The sequence below is a fragment of the Ursus maritimus genome, unplaced genomic scaffold (assembly GCF_017311325.1).
Source record: "Ursus maritimus isolate PB19 unplaced genomic scaffold, ASM1731132v1 scaffold_3, whole genome shotgun sequence".
NCBI lineage: Eukaryota > Metazoa > Chordata > Mammalia > Carnivora > Ursidae > Ursus > Ursus maritimus.
The window spans coordinates 94,471,712-94,477,284 of NW_024425563.1; the positions used below are offsets into that span (position 1 = coordinate 94,471,712).

The 5,573-nt window shown below is 52.9% G+C and overlaps 1 long non-coding RNA gene across 4 annotated transcripts; it reads left to right on the top strand.

The window, feature by feature from the left end:
• Nucleotides 1-761: 761 nt before the first annotated feature.
• Nucleotides 762-4,120, top strand: LOC103674565. Of its 4 annotated transcripts, none has more exons than XR_005838650.1 (4): nt 762-2,562; nt 2,678-3,119; nt 3,340-3,466; nt 3,619-4,120. It is a non-coding gene; the product is annotated as an uncharacterized LOC103674565 (long non-coding RNA). The 4 variants fall into 4 exon arrangements; XR_005838651.1 differs by having other exon boundaries at nt 762-1,497; nt 2,438-2,562; nt 2,678-3,466; XR_005838652.1 differs by having other exon boundaries at nt 762-1,151; nt 2,438-2,562; nt 2,678-3,466.
• Nucleotides 4,121-5,573: the final 1,453 nt, after the last annotated feature.

Below are 5,573 nucleotides of genomic sequence, written 5' to 3' on the forward strand. Positions count from 1 at the left end.
CTTCGACTCAGGTCGTGATCTTGGTGTCCTGGGGTCGAGTCCCACATCGGGCTCTCTGCTCAGTGAGGAGTCTGCTTCTCCCTCTCCCTCTGCCTCTCCCCCGCCTCATGCTCTCTCTCTCTCTTTCTCTCTCTCTCTGTCAAACAAATGAATAAAAATCTTTAAAAAATAAAATAAAACAAAACAAAATATCCAGAGGTCCCTGGTGGGCTCAGTTGATGGAATGTGCGACCCTTCATCTCAGGGTCATGAGTTCGAGCCCAGTGTTGGGTGTGGAGCCTACTTAATAAATAAATATAGATTTTATTTTCTTTTAACTAAGCTCTACGCCCAGTGTGGGGCTCAAACTCAAGACCCTGAGATTAAGAGTCACATGCTGCACCAACTGAGCCTGCCAGGTGCCCCCCCAAAATAAACTCTTTAAATAAAATAACCACTTCTCAATGTATCGCTCTGCACACAGTAACAATGATAGGATCCTTTATGGAGGACGGGATGGGAGAAGCTAGCGTTCGTTCGAGCAGCTTCAGAGGGGAGGCTGGGAGGGGCCTGTGCCCAACCCAGCGATGTGGCTTCTAAAGAAACGAGCAGGGCCTCAGCCTTCTTCCCTGGGTGCAGAACGCTCAGAGCAGATTGAGGAAGACAAAATCCTGCACACAAAACAAAACAGATTGGCCGCACGTCTTTAAAATAAAAAACTTTTATGCACCAAAGGGCACCGTCAAGAGAAGGAAAGGACAGCTCACAGAGTGGGAGAAAATATTTGCAAATCCTGTGTCAGATACGGTATTAATATCCAGAGTATGTAAACAACTAAAATTCAACACCCGAGAAACAGCCAACCGGATTCAAAAATGGACAGAGGACTGGAACAGACATTTCTCCAAAGAAGACTACGAATGGCCAATGAGCTCATGAAAAGATGTTCAGCCTCACTGCTCATCAGGGAAATGCAAATCAAAACCACACTGACATGCCCTTCCACACCCGTCGGGACAGTTACTATAAAAGGAAAACAGGTGTCCGCGAGGATGTGGGGGAAGTGGAACCCTCGCACCCTGCTGACGGGAGTGCGCACTGGGGGGGCGCCGTGGACAGCAGTGTGCTGTGTCCGCAGAAGTTACCATGTGACCCAGCAATTCCACTCTGAGGTACGTACCCCAAAACATTGAGATATTTGCACACCCACGTTCATATCATTATTCACAGCAGCCCAAAGGCGGAAGCAACCTAGTGACCATCGATGAACGAGTGGCTAAGCGAACTGTGGGCCGCCCACACAGGCCCACTCCACCGGAGAGAAACCCCTGCCAGACACCAGCCCCTTCCCCTGGACGAGAAGGCCTGTGGTCCCTCCCTGTGCTGACATCAACTGCTCTGGATTCCCTCGGAGACGCAGGGCTTTGGCACCTCCCAGCGGGGAGCTCCAAGACTGAGGGTAGCCTCAGGGAAGTCTTATCTCCCTTCCTGTCTCCCTAGGGTCTTGGGCAGAAAGAGGTAATTTCCCCCGGTTAAGAAATGAGGGTCACCTTGAGGTTAGTTGCGAGGAGCGGATGAGATGTGTTGAACGCAGCAGGCCCCCCATGGAGCCACCCAGGCTGAACCCCAGGCCAGCACTCCAGTACCCACTACGTGCCCTAAATGCAGTTTTGCCCCCCCAAAAGTGACTTTACCCAGCTGATCTGGGCCTGCATTGTCAGCGCTCGGCGCTAATCTGCAGATAAACCCCTTCCCTTCCCCGGAGGAGCGCCACCTTGCCTGAAACGATGCTAATAATCTCCTTCTTTCTGCCCCCACTCAGCCCCTAAATACCTTCCCTTTCCTGTAGCTCCTTGGAGCTCCTTCCTAATTGCTGGATGGGAACGCTGCCTGTTGCAAGAAAGCAGATTAGATCTTCAAGCCCCCTTGGCTGAATTTTTGTTAATTACCAGGAGTGTGTCAAACAGCTCTGAAAATATCTGGAATAATTTCTCAGTCTGTACTTGGAGTCCCATCGTGAGATGGGGCCCAAGGTGGCGGATGTGGGAGGAGTCGGCACAGCCTGGCTTCTTCTCTCCAGCGGTCGGTCCGCCCTAGAGCCTGGCCTCTAAGTTAGGTCATCAGCATTTACCAACAACCTGCTAAGTGTGATTCGGGAAAGGTCCATGACTTTTAGCAGGGGAGCTGGGCGGGGGTGGAGGACGCCTCCAGGAGTCCGCGTGGGACTCAGGACCGCCCCTCCCCCCCGGGGGGGGGCTGGGCTGTAGGGAGGGGAGGCCCCCAGCTTGTGCGGGTTGAGGAGGAAACGGAGAAGCCAGTGGCAGCAGCACGGCATCCCGCCCGCCCCCTGGTGGCCTCGCGCGGCGCCGGTCCTCCCAGACGGGATCCGAGGCCAGGCCTCAGGGGGCTCTGGGCTCACGCACGCGTCCCTCCTGAACTCTGTGCTGGGTGCCCGCAGCCTCCCCGAGCCCCGAGCTCCGTGGCTGTGCCTCCTGGAGCGGCCCCAAGGCGCTGGACGTCCAGACCGAGATGTGCGCTAAGTGGAAAACACACAGTGGGTGTCAGAGACGGCACCAAAAAAAGGTAAAAGGGGATGTTTAATCATGTTTACATTGGTTACGTGTTGAAATTGCGTTGCATAAAACATGATCAGAATCCACTCCACCTGTTTCTCTTCACCCCCCCCCTTTTATTTAAGATGCGGGGCTCCATCCCACCAAACTGTGTTCGTGACCTGAGCCGAAATCGAGAGTCGGACCCTGCACTGACTGCGCCACCCCGGCGCCCCTCTCTTCACCCTTCTAACGTGGCTGCAGGAAGGCTTAAAATGCCATCCACGGGCGGAATCCTGTCGCTGTTGGGCGCTGGAGTTCTGGACCATCCATCGGTTCCAGGCTTCGGGATTTCTGGGACAAGCAGGGTCCCCCAAGTCTGACTACCAGCCTTCCGCTTCGCTGAGCGAGCACCATTGCACTGGGGATGGGTGTTCTGACTCCAGAGAGAAGGAGGCCATCGCCAGACTAGAGAGCCGAGAACCACTCCCCGCTGCCCCTGGATTCGTTTCCTCGCTGCCCCGTGGGTGCCGGCCGGGCCCAAGGCAGGGGGGCTCTCCGAGGAGCCTCTCTTGTGAATGCACACAGGTCTGGCCTCTCTTCCCACTGCCCCCTTGCCCCTGGGCCCTGCAGCCGTACTTGCAGGTGCCCTGGGAGGAGTCGTGGCCCCCAGGCAGGTGCAGAGCAGAGCGGACACCCACCCCCCGCCCCCAGGCAGCTGGAACCCGTGCCCAGCACAAAGGACAGGCTCAGTCCCCAGACCTGGGCTAGGAAGCCCGGTCCCTGACCCCTGACCCCTGCCCCTCAGGTGTTTCCAGACCCACGCCAGAGGCTCCCTCACCGAGTTCCGGTAAAGGGTGTGGTGTGGGCACACGAGACTTTTCCTTGTGGCAACACGAAGCACTCTCAGACCATCCACCTGACATGGGACAGAGGTGAGTAAAAGCAGCCAAACGCCAGCCGTCAGAAAGGCAGCTCCGGCAGCGGGGAGGTCTCTGTCCCCCAGTCCCCTCCTCGCACGTCTGTGTGCTTTCCAAAACTGTACGAAACTCTAACAGTTCCATAACTACTTCTTCGTGTTGCTCAGGACAGCATCTTCCCGCGTCATTACATTGGCTCCAACGGTCGTAACAGCGGCTTCGCGTCCCTTGTCTGATCGCCTGCGGTACTACTGAACTCATGCTGGAACATTCTGAAAGTTTTCTGAGGTCTTAAACACAATCTTGGTATACCTGCTGGGCCCGCTTGGGAGCAAATGTGTGCCTCTTCCCCAAGCCCCCACTGCTGGCCCTGAGCCAGCCAAATCACTGTCCCCACGGCCACTCTCAGCTTGTCGCATCCCACACGCGCACTTACTCGTGAAGTTTCTCACCAAGTGCATCTCTCCCCGTGGGAGTGTCGCAGAAGTCTGCCACTGTTACAACGGACCCGTAAGAGCACTGCATGTCAATATAAAAACGTCCCCCTGGGGCGCCCGGCTGAGTTGCTGGAATGTGCAACGCTTGATCTCTAGGTCGTGAGTTCGAGCCCCACGTTGGGCGTAGAGATGACTTAATAAAATAAAATAAATAAATAAAAAACCTTTTCCTGTAGGCTACGATTTCCCATTTCATCATTTGCATTGTCCTTTCACTCATGGGTGGGGTTTGTTTTTTTTTTTTGATGAGAGAATTATGCTTTTCATGTAACTCTGTCTCTATATAAACACACATATACACACGCACACATTTTCCTGTTGTATTTTATGCCTTGCCTTTATGGTTAAACACATTTCCCATCACTAAGGTAATATAAATATTTATGTATATATTATTTAACGGTTTTCTTTTATACTGAATACTCTTATCAACCTAGAATAATTTTGGTAACATAATTAAGTTGGTATTGCCAGGTACCTAGCAATTTATCCCAGAAACATTTACGGGAAGAGCAATTTTTTTAAAGATTTGATTTATTTATTAGAGAGAGAGAGCGTGAGAGAGAAATCACGAGCTGGGGGGAGGGGAGAGGGAGAAGCCGGCTCCTTGCTGAGCATGGAACTTGGAATCTGATGTGGGACTCGATCCCAGGACGCCAGGATCATGACTTGAGCCGAAGTCAGAGCAGTTAACCAACTAAACCACCAGGTGCCCCCATAATGCTTTTATTTATTTATTAAGATTTTATTAATGTATTTGTCAGAGAGAGAAAGCACGAGCAGGGGGAGGGGCAGAGGCAGAGGGAGAAGCAGGCTCCCTGCTGAGCAGGGAGCCCAACCCGGGGCTGGATCCCAGGACCCTGAGATCATGACCTGAGCCGAAGGCAGACACTTCACCCATTGAGCCCCCCAGGTGCCCCCGATAATGCTTTTAGAAGGTGACGTAGGACAGTGCTTTTTTATGAGTTGAGGGCAGGAAGGTCTTCTTAGGTCACAGAAACAACCACAAAAGAAAAACCAATATGGCGGAGTCCACCAAAAGTTAACAGGTCTCCTCATCAAACCACAGTCTGTGGGAAAACTGCAGAACTTGTGTCTGGCAGAGGCCTGGGACCTGGGACCTCTAAGGAGTCCTACATCTTAATAATATAAAGGCCGGCAGGCCGGGTGAAAAATGGACAAAAGATGTGATGGAATCCATCAGGAAAACAAAGCCATAGGACACATGAATGAGAAAGACCAGGGTGGCCAGCTCATGCACATGTGGCCAGTGGAGGTCACTTTGGGGAAAAGTCTGAAGCTTCTCTCTCTTTTTTTTTTTTTTTTAAGATTTTATTTACTTATTTGAGAGAGAGAGCAAGCGAGCATGAGCAGGGGGAGCCGCAGAGGAAGAGGGAGAAGCAGGCTCCCGCTGAGCAGGGAGCCCGACGTAGGACTCGATCCCAGGAGCCCAAGATCACAACCTGAGCCTTAGACACTTCACCGACTGACCGCCCAGGCACCCCTGTCTGCAGCTTCTTCTCAAAGCACATGAACCTGCCCCTCCTTCCCTAGACACTCACCCGAGAAATGTAAAGACCTGTAGACACAAATGCTTGATCAGACTTCATGGCAGCTTCATTCAT